Below are 15,631 nucleotides of genomic sequence, written 5' to 3'. Positions count from 1 at the left end.
CCCCATATGTAAGAAAATGTTGTATTTGCAATATATTTAGAAAAACATTCTTTTGAAACACATCGAATATTGGCAAAATTGTGACATTTCCTTTATATTTGTGAAATGCTAATAATCTTTATTTTAAATATGTTTTACATCTATTTTTGTTCTATCTGACGACCCGTTCCCCAATGTAATATTTTGTGGGATAATTTAGATAATGTGGAGGTTCTATATAAACACTGTAGATTTGACTGTTATGATTTCTGAGTTAGCAGGAAAGGTGTATGGAATGTGATGGTGTTTACTAAGGGATCCCTTGTTGGAAGTGTGCATGTTTTTCCAATTCCGCCAGTTTTTACCATTTTCTAAGGGCGAGACAGCGGATTTTTAGTACGTATTCAAAAAGAAAATTGCCCAAAATCGCGCTAGCCGAATTTTTTGAGCCTATTTGGCGTTGCGCATGCGCACATTCGCGCGTTCGCAGCTCGGGGCTTGAGGAGCTTTTTTTCCTTTCTACACTTTTGCAGATATCTCTCTTTCTAAGTCAGTTTTTGACATTTTTTAAAAGCCAGTCATCTCCAAATTGTTTTCCACACCTTCCACAGTGATTGGGGATTTTTGGGGGTACAGGGGAAAATTTGGCAACACATTAGTCGAGCTTTTAGCTGGCGTGTTTTTAAGTCCCGCTCTGACCTTGTAGCATCTTAATGAATCTCACACTAGGCATTATTGTCCACCCGCCTTTCTCTGAATACCAATTCAGACGTACAAATTCGCCGGTTCGCAAAAAACCCGCCGTAACGCCAATTCGCCGTACTATGAATCAGGCCCAAAGTGTCTGATTATTCTGCTGCAATATCCCTGTCCTGCTATAGGTTGCTAATAGCCACTATTAGTAGTAAAAAAATATATATCCCATAGTTTGTAGATGCTATAACTTTTGTGCAAAGCAATCAATATACGCTTAATGGGTTTTTTTTTTTTTTACAAAGATATGTAGCAGAATTAGGGATCTACCGATTATCGGCACCACCGATATATATCGGGGGCCGATATGCACTTTCCCCGATATATCGGAATCGGCCCCTGAGGTTACCGATATTGCCAATATTTAGGGAAAGTGCTGTACTGGAGTGATGCATGCACTAGGAGTACCTGTGAAGAAAAAAAAATACTTTTTTTACATACCATATCCGATGACCAAAATATCGGTATCGGTATCAGCATTAAAAAAACAATATCGGTCGATCACTAAGCAGAATACATATTGACCTAAATTGATGAAGACATTCCATATTTTCAATTTTTTTTATTGTATGTGTTTTATAGCAAAAAGTAAAAAAATTATGTTTTTTTTTTCTTTTGATTATAACGCAAAAAATAAAAACGGTGATAAAATACCACCAAAAGAAAGCTCTATTTGTGGTAAAAAAAAGGACATACATTTTATTTGGGTATAGCGTTGCACAACCGCGCAGTTTTCAGTTTAAATAACACAGTGCCGTATAGCAAACAATGGCCTGGTCATGAAGGGGGGTAAATCTTCCGGAGGGCCATTGGTTAAAACCCACCCGCCAAGTAGCCACATATATGCGCCATGTTGGCAGGAAGTGGTTATGAGGGCTTCCAGACACTTATCAACTGAGTCCTCAAAAAAGGGAACATCTACAATAGGAAATGTTTATTGAGAACTGAATGCTAAGCCACCGTGAGCACCCAACACAGGATCCAGTACCTAACGATAACATTGCAGGCCGGCACCAAATAGTGGGGTCCGGGAAAGGTTCCCAAAGTATACATTGAGAGTTACTGATCCAGAAACTGCTAGATAAATCAGGACAGTATGCAGTCTGATACTAAAGAAAGCTTTAGAGAAAAAAAAAATAAACAGGTTGAATAGAAAAAAAAATGTCACCAGAGAAGAATAGGTCCATCACAAAGGACACTAGCAAACAAACTAGAGTCTCATGCACTGGGCAGGGTTTATGGTACATTCTGGGGGCAGCCCTACCAACTTTTTTATCAGTCTCCTATCACCTAATGGTGGCTGCATATAACCCATGGTCTAAGAATAGAAGTCTTGTGTCCTGTACTGAGTGATTAAGATGCAACGTAAATAAACTTGACCCCCATAAATACTATAAAAGGTCAAAAAGTAAAGGAGGCAGAACCCTTTCTGATTTAAAAAAATATATTAAAAAACAGCATCTTTAACAAGACTAATACATTACCATTACTTTGCAAATTCGAAAGAATTGTCGCTATTGAAAAATGAACTAAGGGATGTGGATCCCTAAACAACACCATAAACCTCTTTGTAATGTTCTCCCTTCTGACAATATCTAAATTAACCTCTCTCCACACCCACTTTAAATGTTCCTAAAACTGGCCTATACTTCTAGTACTAGGCCATCTTTTCTTTCACCCTGGACTAAATTAGCAAGCCTTTAAAAGATAGTTATTAAACTAGCCTATTCTTTTTTTTACCATACACTTTCTAGATCACTAGAACAACCTCAAACTTCAACATTTCACAAAGTCTTATTCAAAACTGCTATGTTTCCAACATTATCTCAACCCAATAGACTATAGAGAGACTCTTTTCTGACTATTAAGCTCCTTCACACTGTGTTGCACAGCTATATAAAACAACTGTAATATCCTAATTTCCAGCTTTAAATCTCCCAGTTGGAGCAAAATCTCAAACAGCCATTATCTAAGGAACAAAAATATACACTCCTGCAACTCACAAGTTTTCTCCATTAGCTCTAAAATAGAGGATAAGAATTTTAAAATTAATGTGGTACTATACCCCAACAAAACTACATTCCATCTACCCAGCCACACTTTTTTTTTTTTTTTTTTTTTTTTTTTTTAGAGAGTTTTCCCAGCTCATTAAACGTTTGCCCTTCTTTGGTGGCAATGTCCAAATATTCAGACTTAAAGTACTTCTAAGAGATCCAAAGGTTCTTTCATACCTCTAAATCCCTGGCATGTGTTGTTACATTGTACAGGCCTTTTATCAAGGTAGATCAGATAAGTTTAATTTAATTAAACACACAATGGTAACACTCAAGACACGTTTCACAATATATGGGCTTGCAAGATGGCATGTAAAACTAGAAATGCCTACCTTGATATCAAAGCTAAGAATCAAATGTTGTGTGATCCTAGCATAGTCCCTCTACTCTTTTTTGTGAGATTTGCACTGACTGTAACATAGCCATGTACTACCATAGTTGTCTACCTAAACACACAATTCAAATTTAATCTCCATTGCCCAGATTTGACTGTTTTGTTTGTATTCTGTTGTTGATCTGTGCTGGTTCCTACCTGGGTGTAATCACTATTTAAAATGTTACTTATATTACACCAACTATTCGTGTTGGCAACTATGTAGTTGTCATAGGACCCTTTGAATCCAGAGGTTTATTATCACTGTGTACCATGATAACACAATCAATGCCTGGTTGTTGATGCTCTTTACAATATTTAATTTTATTGTAATGTATACATTTTTCAATAGAACTTTATTGCCCCCCATAAAAATAAGATCAAAAGGGTGTTTACATTACATGCTGCAGGGAGCAAGACATCTAAACAAACATGGGTCATTTGGAATCTGGTTGCAGGGATTTTATAGACATGAAATATGTATTGTTAGCAATCTCTTTTAGTAAATAAGAAAAAAAAAATTACGTAATCTTATAAAGTGTGCAAAGATAAACCAGAATCTATATATGCTATACAAAATAACATACAGTGCATAAATAATACATATAGCAAAACCATGTGCATTTATATATGATACATAAATGTGCGTATAGGATATATCTTATGTGAACCAAAAAAATTATAAAAAATGTCATTAAGATGTATCAGTGTCTAGAAATCCACAGAATATACACTGGCCTTTATTGTGGCCACCTGTGCAATAATTATGCTGTCTAATAAGCATCTTGATATGCCACACCAGTGAGGTGGATGGATTATCTCAGCAAAGGATAAGTCCTCACTAAGACAGATTTAGCCAGATTTGTGAACAATATTTGAGAGAAATAGGCCATTTGTGTACATAGGAAAAGTCTTAGATCTTTGAGTTCAGCTCAAGAAAAATGGGGCAAAAACAAATGTGTTGCATTTATAATTTTGTTCAGTGTATATGTGACGGGTGCCCAGAAAATCCAATTAGTAGATAGTTGTGTGCTCAGAAATAGAATCTTCGCCCTGCCTTTAGTGGATTTTCCCAGTCCACTAAATATGTGCCTCAATATAACCACCATGCTCTAATAGGTGTACCTCCCAGTACCTGTACTTCAACAGCTGTGACATTAAATTAAGTGACAAAGAAGCAGAGTGCAAGATTAATCGTTGGGACAGTAGATCTGACCCATCTGCTGGGCCGAGAATTGTTGGTGAGCATGCGAGTTAGGTTGGTATACCAAGCCCCCCTAAGCCAATCTGAGGCTAGAAGACTCACTAGGATGCTCTCCACTTCAATTCTTCAAAGTAGCTGAAGCAGAAGCCTCAGAGGATGGAAAGGATAAAGTAAAGAGAACTGTTACCACAGAGCCAACAGTGCATCTGCAACCACTGTCAGTGGATCATGAGATCTGGCAACAAACCTGTCCAGTCAAGGAGGGAAAGGCAAATCGCTTGAAGTTCCAGAATATTGATGGTATTCTTTGCATCCGACAGTCCTGTACCATTACTTTTTTTCCAGCCTAATGCCCCGTACACACGTGCAGATTATCTGCAGACTTTTGTCTGCAGACTTACCAAAACCATATAATATGAGGTCAAACCTAAATACTTTCAATTTGTATGCAATCCGGCAGGCCCTTGCACTACATAGAAAAGGTAAGTCTGCAGACAAAAGTCTGCAGATAATCTGCACGTGTGTATGGGGCATTATGCCCCATACACACGTGCAGATTATCTGCAGACTTTTGTCTGCAGACTTACCAAAACCATATAATATGAGGTCAAACCTAAACACTTTCAATTTGTATGTAATCCGGCAGGCCCTTGCACTACATAGAAAAGGTAAGTCTGCAGACAAAAGTCTGCAGATAATCTGCACGTGTGTATGGGGCATTAGGCTTGATTCTGTTGCAACTACTTGCCACCTGAGTGGGAGTAATGCCCCATACACACGTGCAGATTATCTGCAGACTTTTGTCTGCAGACTTACCAAAACCATATAATATGAGGTCAAACCTAAACACTTTCAATTTGTATGCAATCCGGCAGGCCCTTGCACTACATAGAAAAGGTAAGTCTGCAGACAAAAGTCTGCAGATAATCTGCACGTGTGTATGGGGCATAAGTATGTGTCTGCCCTCAAGGTCTGAGACACTAGCTAGTTTTCTCCAGTTGCGTCCTCAATCTGGGGGTAAGGGTATTAACTCAATGAATCCAAGAGTAAAGGCACTTTCATGCGACTTTGAAAGGTAGACAGCCTAACTGGAGTTCCTGAACCCGAGACCAAGCTCTTGCCAGTTTGTTTTGCAACATGTCATGCTTCAAAATTGCGCACACTCGCAGAATGGTGACAAACATTGCTACTTAAAAGCCCCCATAGGCGACACTTTAAAATTCTCTTTAGGTGACCAGTTTAGAGTTACAGAGGAGGTCCAGGGCTCAAATTATTGCTCTTGCTCTAACGATCGCGGCGATATCTCACATGTGGGGTTTGAACACTGTGAACATATATGGGCGTGGCTTGCGTTCGCTTCTGCGCGCGAGCTAACGGGTACAGGGCGCTTTCATTTTTTTTTTCCTATTTATTTTATCTTTTATTTTTTATTTTTTAATGTACCTCTATATATCGGGCCGTGGCATGACAACAGTTGTTAAGTAAATAAAAAATAAAGAAAAAACATATATATATATATATATATATATATATATATATATATATAGTTAGCTGGTCGTTAGTATTACTTACCCAGGATTGGCCAAACGTGAAGGAAACGGTCATCTTGGCACGAGTGGTTACCTGTAAAAAGACAGAAAATCCGTTAGAGGCAGTCAGTCAGCGGTAGCAGAGGAAGAAGATTCCTCCCTCCCTCCCCCCCCTTTTTTTCTTTTGTCGTGGTATTCTATACGTCTAATGGGAATATTTTTTATTTTTTGGGTAGTTCAAGCTTTTTGGCTAAACTACAGGTATAAGTTTTTGTGTGTAAATTTGGAGTGATGGTATATATTCCCACTTTTATTATTTATTTAAATTTAATAAAATGGCTGTGGCCTATTGTACCATGCAAGTCAAGTGTCCAATGTACTTTATTTAATAAGAATTAAACATAATTTATTTGTTTTAGTGACATAATTGTTCTGCCTATGGCACAATGTGTATGGCAGCCGGCCTGACATCAGATTGTTAGTACAGCAGCTCCGACCTGAATTGTCCTTTTTTTCCGTTCAGATCACTAGGTTGAACGAAAAAAAAAAAAAATAATAATAGTATTATGTACTAGGGTTTAATCACAACAGGGCCAGTGCCGCGTCAGCACTTGGTAAATACTTGATGCAGATGACAGGTCGAAGGGAATTCCACAAATTGGTAGTGTTCCTACAGTGAGGTGGAAAAACTACTAATGACCTCATCTCTGATGTCTACTGAGGTCTAATCAAAAGGTCCCTCTTATATAAAGAGGCTATCTCAGAGTGAATGGATACCATTTTAATTGGGGAGGAGGCTAATAAAGACATTGAGAATCTTTAAGTTGGAAAACGTGGAAACAATGACCCCTTAGGTCAAAATGTTCTATTAACATACATATATTTTACAGGTTAAGAATATTTTGTTTAATAAGTACAAACAGTGGACTTATTTGATTTTAAAATGTTCTATAAGAATATACATATAAAAAAATACACTACTCGGTCAGTGAAAAGGTAACACTACTAGCTGTAAATGCAGGCTAGCAGCACGTGAACATCAACAAGAATGACTTTCCCAAGAATTTTCCAAGCTATTTCACTATGCTATTTTGTATTGTAAATGGAATACAGCAAATGTTTACATAAGAGATATTAATATCATTTTATAGAGGTTTATTTCCACAGTTATCGACACACTGCTGTTAGCATTAATGTGAAAGGAAATTATAAGATCAATAAAATTTGATTTGGAAATCCTGCATTGTCTTTCTATTAAGAAGAATATTCAATAGTTTACATTATCATGTAGCTTTGTGCTGGATATTCCTAACTGCTATAAAACTGTTATTACACTTCTGCTTTGACCTGATTGTTGATGTACAGCTGTCAAGGTCGCAAAGCTACTAATCCGCACTGTTATCTATATCTACATTATATAAACATTCTCTCTGTATGCAGACCACTAGAAATAAAACCTCAGTTGTGAAAGTAGCAATAAAAGCAAACACTGAAAGAACTTTAAACCCAAGAAGCTATCTATGATGTTAGAGGTTCATCTGGCTCCCAAAGTTACTTGTAATATGGGGAACAAAACTTTAATTACTGGGTCAGACACTTTTAATGCCCCACTTAAAATGTAAAGTTACCCTGTCACCAACTTAAAATAAATTGCAGGTAAAGGCATACAAATCAAGTTCTTTTTTCCATTCCATGAACTTTTTTATTATTAACCTCTTGCTGTCCACATAACGCATGTATACTGTGGCAAAGAGGGTAGGCTTTAATGCCTACATGCAGCACGTATGAGCAGTGTTGCCAATCCCCCCCCCCTCCCCCCAAAGTGAAATTTACTGACAGGACACCAACATTTACAAACAGCACCACTTTTTTACTGGCAAAAATCAAGGAATTTACTGACAGAGCCACCTTTTTTACTGACACTGCAAAAAAAGTACCTAAAATGTCTGTTTTCAGTGCTAAACAGTGCAAATATCAATACCTAAACTATAAACATGTAGCTAGTGCTATTAGCAATGTGTTTAAGTTAAACAAAAGTAAAAAAACATATTTCTCCATTTTCATGAAGGTCAGATTAATATAACCCAGCCAGCACAGAGTTCCCCCATATATCAGAGACTGCAGGATTCCCCCTTACAGTGCAAGGTAACTCTGACATTAAGCGGAATGCTGCAGATCATGATTTAAGGGGGAACTCTGATGTAAGTGGGGGCTCTGATGACCAAAAACCACCTTATATCAGAGTCCACTGCTTTCCCCTTTACATCAGAGTTCCCACTTACATCAGGGTCTTCAGCATTGTCGTTTACATCAGAATTCCCTTTTACATCAGGGTCCGCAGAGTCCCCCCTGCACTGTTAGGGTGAATCCTGTAGACTTTGATGTAGAGGGGAATGTCAGGAACTATGATGTGGGGGGGAGGGGGGACTCTGTTGAGCTCTGTGATCATTTCAGGGAGAAGAGTGGTCGGCTGTTTTTACAACAGCCGACCGTCCTTCTCTCTCAGCGGGGAGCGATCGCGGGTGTCCGGTGGCAATCGGAACCGCCTCACTCGTGCATCAGCTTCCCCGCTGCTGAGTGGGGGCGGGAGTGCACCGCCGGCAGGTGCACGCTCGCCCCCTAGCTTCCCGCGCGCTACCGACGTAGACGTATGTCGGTTCGCGCAGGAGAGCCTCCCTGCCACAGTAAATCTGCAGCGGGTGGTCGGGAAGTGGTTAAAGTGTATTTTTTTTTTAAAATAGCGTTTAAAAACCGCTGTGCAAATACCCTGTGGTATAAAAAATTGCAACGCCATTATATTCTCTAGGTCAGGGGTCTTCAAACTATGGCCCTCCAGTTGTTCAAGAACTACAATTCCCATCATGCCAAGTCATTTCTGTGAATCTCAGAGTTTTACAATGCCTCATGGGAAGTGTAGTTCTGCAACAGCTGGAGGACCATAGTTTGGACATCCCTAATCTAGGGTGTCTGCTAAAAATGTATATATATAATGTGTGGAGGGTATAAGTAATTTTCATGAAAAAATACTGACCTAAACCTGTAAACAAAAAGTGCCAGAAAAGGCCTGCTTTTCAAGTAGTTAAAGCACTTTTAATTTTTCAACCCCACAGATTTATCAACAGGCTCATCACATTTCTTGTTAACTGATTTTTTATTCATTTTTCACATTAAATACATTAGATGTCAAGTATTCCAGCAAAAATCATGTATTGCATCAAGGAAAGCATATCATAAAGCTCAAAGGAGCTTACATTTCCAAGTAGCAGTGAGATTTTCAAAGAGGAGCTGAACTTTTAGATCCATAATGAATTCAATATTACACAGTATTTCAAGCGTTGGCTTACAGAAATCAGCAGGGCATAGTGAGTCATGCCGCTGAGAAAAATGATGCAGTCTACATACGTATATCTAGCACTGTGATCTCCAAACTGTGGCCTGGGGCCATATGTGGTCCTTTGCTTGCCTTTATCTGGCCCTTGGGACATTTTTTCTCCAGCTGACACCAATGATGGGGCATTATTTCTCCCAATCATATCAACAATGAGGCACTATTCCTCCCACTAAAACCAATGATGGAGCATTGTTTATTCCCACTGGCCACAGTCCAGCCCCCTATATTCAAAAGGGCAGTAAACTGTCCCTTTGTTTAGAAAGTTTGGAGACCCCTGGTCTAGCTATTGAGAGCTATTATTGTATTAATTAATATATTAATGTATGTTAGCATATCGTTAACAATATTTGACTTCAAAGTAAACATATAATCAGGAGAAGGTAAAAAAAGAGAAGAATAGAGTATAGATGGGGGAGGAAGAGAAGTAGACAGGGAGGGAGAAAGTAAATTAGGTTACCAAAGCTCCATAGCCTCCAACCAGCCAGGAAGAGAGAGCGACCCACGTTCACCATAGGAAGTGCTTAGAAGATTCTATGATGTGCCATATTTCCCAGATCTTGTTAAGTTTGCCCAGGGGATTGTTAAGAGAGGCTGTGAGATATTCTTCTGTAGCACCCTACAGGGTAGGTGCTAGGTAAAAGTATAATGGGCCTTGGCTGCCTAACAGCAGGGCCATAATTTCAGCTGGACTGTCATGTCTCCCATGTGTGTCTCCTGAGAGGGGAGTCTCCCCACTGGCTCCATGAGAGGATTCTCATTGGGCAGTGGAGAAAATCCAATCAGAGACACATTCAGGCCTGTATCTACCCCAGAAGGCAGATTCTGCTGCAGAGGATTCTGGGAGTGGGTATAAGTTTTAGGGGAACACATGACGCAGCATCTTTGGCGGGAAGCAGTGTCCCAGGAGAGAGAGTATGGCTGTCTCTCCTCCTGTCAGAAGGATCGGGTGTCTCGGGTGGCTGCCTGGGAGTCCAGAGAATGCGGAGTTGAGCTGCAGAGGGGAGCCGGTGTGCTGAGGACCAGTGGAGGAAGAGGGGTTCAGTTTCAAGAAAGCCTGCCAAGGTCATGAGTACTGTGAACTGCCCCTAGGGGTCTGCCAAGTGTAGAGGGGACCACTCCAGAGAAAGTTCCAGGGATCCAGGAGTCAGCTAGCTGTAAAGGGGGTGCCTAGTCGGAGGACCCTGAAGTGTAGAGGGGGCGCCAGTGGTTGGGCCCTGAAGAGCTAATGTGTACAGTGTGCAGTGTACAGAGTTAAGAGTTGCAGCGGCACAAGCAGTGACAAGGAGCTACCTCAGTCAGTGAAGGACTGAAGGGAGATGTTCAGTGACTTTTGAGCTAGATTGAGTGTCAGTAGTCAAGTGTTCTACAGTCCTGGATCTTCTGAGTTAACAAACAAGTTCAAGTAAAAGTTCCAGGACAAGTTTAGCATAACAGTATCTTCAAACGCCAGGAAGCGCTGGTCGGCATTCAGCTGGCGTCAAGACAGCGCCAACCAGAGGCGGCCACCGCATCCATGCGTCCGGCCCCCTAATCTGCATGCAGGGGCGCTGGACGCATGGAGTACAATGGGATTTTTTTTTACTTGGCATCACCTGATTAGAGCCAGAGGCTCTAATAGGGCGATGCAAAGGGTGGACCCGGGGCGCAGAGCAGTGCGTCCCAAGCCCACCCATTGTGTGACAATAGCGAATGGAAATTCGCTATTGTCACACCGATCCTCCTCCTGGCCAATCAGGAAGCGCGTCCGATACGCGCTTCCTGATTGGCCGCAGGGCAAACCCCTTGCCATTGGCCGAGGAGGAGGCGGGACCGGAAGGGCTTGTGGATTTGCGCCGCCGGTCACCCCTGACTCAGAAGAAGCCACCCGCCGCCGCTGCTGGAAGGACTCACGTCGCCCGCCGCCGCTGCTGGAAGGACTCGTAGGGACCCGCCGCCGCTGCTCCAGGTAGGTAAGGGGGCACGCACGCTGATCTCTGCATGGGGGGCATTCACTCTGCATTGGGGGCATGTACTCTGCATTGGGGGCATTCACTCTGCATTGGGGGCAGGTACTCTGCATTGGGGGCATGCACTCTGCATTGGGGGCATGCACTCTGCATTAGGGGCATGTACTCTGCATTGGGGGCATGTACTCTGCATTGGGGGCATTCACTCTGCATTGGGGGCATGTACTCTGCATTGGGGGCATGCACTCTGCTTTGGGGACATGCACTCTGCATTGGGGGCATGTACTCTGCATTGGGGTCATGTACACTGCATTGGGGCATGTACTCTGCATTGGGGCATGCACTCTGCATTGGGGGCATGCACTCTGCATTGGGGGCATGTACTCTACATTGGGGGCATTCACTCTGCATTGGGGGCATGTACTCTGCATTGGGGGCATGCACTCTGTTTTGGGGACATGCACTCTGCATTGGGGGCATGTACTCTGCATTGGGGGCATGCACTCTGCTTTGGGGGCATGTACTCTGCATTGGGGGCATGTACTCTGCATTGGGGGCATGTACTCTGCATTGGGGGCATGCACTCTGCATTGGGGGCATGTACTCTGCATTGGGGGCATGTACGCTGATCTCTGCTTTGGGGGAATGGTATACTGGTCACTGCATTGAAGGGGGCATGTATGCTGGTTTCTGCATTGGGGGCATGTACGCTGATCTCTGCATAGAAGGGGGCATTTACACTGGTCACTGCATTGAAAGGGGCCACGCTGGTCACTGTGCATTGAAAGGGGGCACGCTGGTCACTATGCATTGAAAGGGGGCACGCTGGTCTATCTGCATTGAAAGGGGGCACACGCAAAGCAATGCCTATTACATTTTTCTGTTTGCGCCCCCCAAAAAATTTTGAGCACCAGCCGCCACTGGCGCCAACGGGCATTTTTGTACAAAGTCCCAGTTAACCTAGTTGAGCCAGAGGAGTATCCCACTCATTCCCTTCTCCCATCCCCAAAATACAATAAACAAAACCAACCAAAGATACCAGAGTGGTCAATGTCTCAATTCTCACACTTGGGTTCACAACTTAAATGTGTTAGAAGTGTCACCGGTAACAATGGAAGACCCACATCAGGCTCAAGGCCTGGAAATATTGCTACACTTTTGACATCCTTGTATGTAATTCTACCAAATGGGGCTGGTGTTCCACATATCTCCATTTAAGGGCAACCGGACATCTTGCTGCCATAAGTAGCAAGTTGTGTAGATGTTTTTGAAAAGTTGTGAAAAGGTAGTCCAAGATTGGATATATTATAAATGTGAAGGGGATCCAGGAGTCAAAAAGACAATGGATAAGGGTGTGGAGGGCATGCCAATAAGGTTTGATAAGTGGGCAGTACCAGTATACAGTGGGTACGGAAAGTATTCAGACCCCCTTAAATTTTTCACTCTTTGTTATATTGCAGCCATTTGCTAGAATCATTTAAGTTCATTCTTCTTCCTCATGAATGTACACACAGCTCCCCATATTGACGGAAAAACACAGAATTGTTGACATTGTTGCAGATTTATTAAAAATGAAAAACTGAAATATCACATGGTCCTAAATATTCAGACCCTTTGCTGTGACACTCATATATTTAACTCAGGTGCTTTCCATTTCTTCTGATCATCCTTGAGATGGTTCTACACCTTCATTTGAGTCCAGCTGTGTTTGATTATACTGATTGGACTTGATTAGGAAAGCCACACACCTGTCTATATAAGACCTTCCAGATCACAATGCATGTCAGAGCAAATGAGAATCATGAGATCAAAGGAACTGCCTGAAGAGCTCAGAGACAGAATTGTGGCAAGGCACAGATCTGGCCAAGGTTACAAAAAGATTTCTGCTGCACTTAAGGTTCCTAAGAGCACAGTGGCCTCCATAATCCTCAAATGGAAGACGTTTGGGACGACCAGAACCCTTCCTAGAGCTGGCCGTCCGGCCAAACTGAGCTATCGGGGGAGAAGAGCCTTGGTGAGAGAGGTAAAGAAGAACCCAAAGATCACTGTGGCTGAGCTCCAGAGATGCAGTCAGGAGATGGGAGAAAGTTGTAGAAAGTCAACCATCACTGCAGCCCTCCACCAGCCGGGGCTTTATGGCAGAGTGGCTCGACAGGAGCCTCTCCTCAGTGTAAGACACATGAAAGCCTGCATGGAGTTTGCTAAAAAAAACACCTGAAGGACTCCAAGATGGTGAGAAATAAGATTCTCCGGTCTGATGAGACAAAATAGAACTTTTTGGCCTCAATTCTAAGCGGTATGTGTGGAGAAAACCAGGCACTGCTCATCACCTGTCCAATACAGTCCCAACAGTGAAGCATGGTGGTGGCAGCATCAAGCTGTGGGGGTGTTTTTCAGCTGCAGGGACAGGACGACTGGTTGCAATCGAGGGAAAGATTAATGTGGCCAAGTACAGGAATATCCTGGACAAAAACCTTCTCCAGGACCTGGACCTCAGACTGGGCTGAAGGTTTACCTTCCAACAAGACAATGACCCTAAGCACACAGCTAAAATAACGAAGGAGTGGCTTCACAACAACTCCGTGACTGTTCTTGAATGGCCCAGCCAGAGCCCTGACTTAAACCCAATTGAGCATCTCTGGAGAGACCTAAAAATGGCTGTCCACCAACGTTTACCATCCAACCTGACAGAACTGGAGATGATCTGCAAGGAGGAATGGCAGAGGATCCCCAAATCCAGTTGTGAAAGACTTGTTGCATCTTTCCCAAAAGACTCCTGGCTGTATTAGATCAAAAGGGGGCTTCTACTAAATACTGAGCAAAGGGTCTGAATACTTAGGACCATGTGATATTTCAGTTTTTCTTTTTTAATAAATCTGCAACAATGTGAACAATTCTGTGTTTTTCTGTCAGTATGGGGTGCTATGTGTACATTCATGAGGAAGAAGAATGAACTTAAATGATTTTAGCAAATGGCTGCAATATAACAAAGAGTGAAAAATTTAAGGGGGTCTGAATACTTTCCGTACCCACTGTATATGTTAAATTGTCCCTAGGATACTTAGGATAACATCTCCAGCATCTATTGTCAGCAGATGGGTTTATAGCACTTAGCAGTTCTGGGGTACCAATATAAGAGGACTTTATACTGGTTCTCTTTGTACAGAGTATAAATTAAAGTAATATTAAACCGCAAACCAAAAATGTAATATATTGGGGCTTACCAATCAATAGCTTTCTTTTTTAGACTTTTTCCCCTCTGTTTTCACCTAGTGATTTGGCCAATAACACACTTCCCGTATCAGAGTACCTACACTCTTGATGAAGGAGCAACAGAGACACTTTTGGACAACTGCAGCTGTAAAAGACTAGCTGATTTAGATACACTAAACAAAATGAAATAAAAACTCCATTAAACTCTTTTTAGGCAGTTACAGCAGCAGTTTTATTCCTTTAGGGATAAAGGTTTTACATAAAAAAAAGCTTATCATTGTAAGTACCTCTATCAGTGGTAAATGGTTTGTCTCAATCCTCTAACTTCTACATTGGCAGGACAGCTTGTTCTTTTGAAAAATTACAGACCTATACTGGTCAGATCATCAGTTGAAAATAAAGGAAATAAAGCATAAAAAAGAAAGCTAATGCAACCACCACATTGAAGAATTGGAAAGCTGCAATATAGGGGCAGCACAGTGGCTAAGTGGTTAGCACTTCCACCTAACAGCACTAGGGTTTTTGGTTAAAATCCCAACCATGGCAACACCTGCCTAGAGTTTGTATGTTCTCCCTGTGCCCTTGTGGGTTTCTGCCCACACTCCAAAGACATGCTGGTAGGCTAATTGTTTCCTGTCTAAAATGGCCCTACTATCAGTGGTGGCTGGTGCTCAAAACTTTTGGGGGGGCGCAAACAGAAAAATCTAATAAGCATTGCTTTGCGGCCAAAAACGCTGTAAAAATTGCGTGACTTTGAGGTCACACAAGTGTGAAAGGGGCCTTCAGTAATCAAGGTATAGTGTGACCCCTTCAATGCAGAGTGACCACAGCGTGCCCCCTTTCAATGCAGAGAGACCATCATGCCCCCTTTCAATGCACAGTGACCAGCATGCCCCCCTTTCAATGCACAGTGACCAGCGTGCCCCCTTTCAATGCACAGTGACCAATGTGACCCCTTTCAATGCACAGTGACCAGCGTGCCCCCTTTCAATGCACAGTGACCAGCGTGACCCCTTTCAATGCACAATGACCAGCGTGCCCCCCCTTTCAATGCACAGTGACCAGCGTGCCCCCTTTCAATGCACAGTGACCAGCGTGACCCCTTTCAATGCACAGTGACCAGCGTGACCCCTTTCAATGCACAGTGACGTGCGTGTCCCCTTTCTATGCACAGTGACCTGCGTGAGCC

Source organism: Pelophylax lessonae (genome assembly GCF_965119305.1).
Source record: "Pelophylax lessonae genome assembly, chromosome: 3".
Lineage (NCBI taxonomy): Eukaryota > Metazoa > Chordata > Amphibia > Anura > Ranidae > Pelophylax > Pelophylax lessonae.
Note: the sequence above shows the minus strand (reverse complement) of the source record.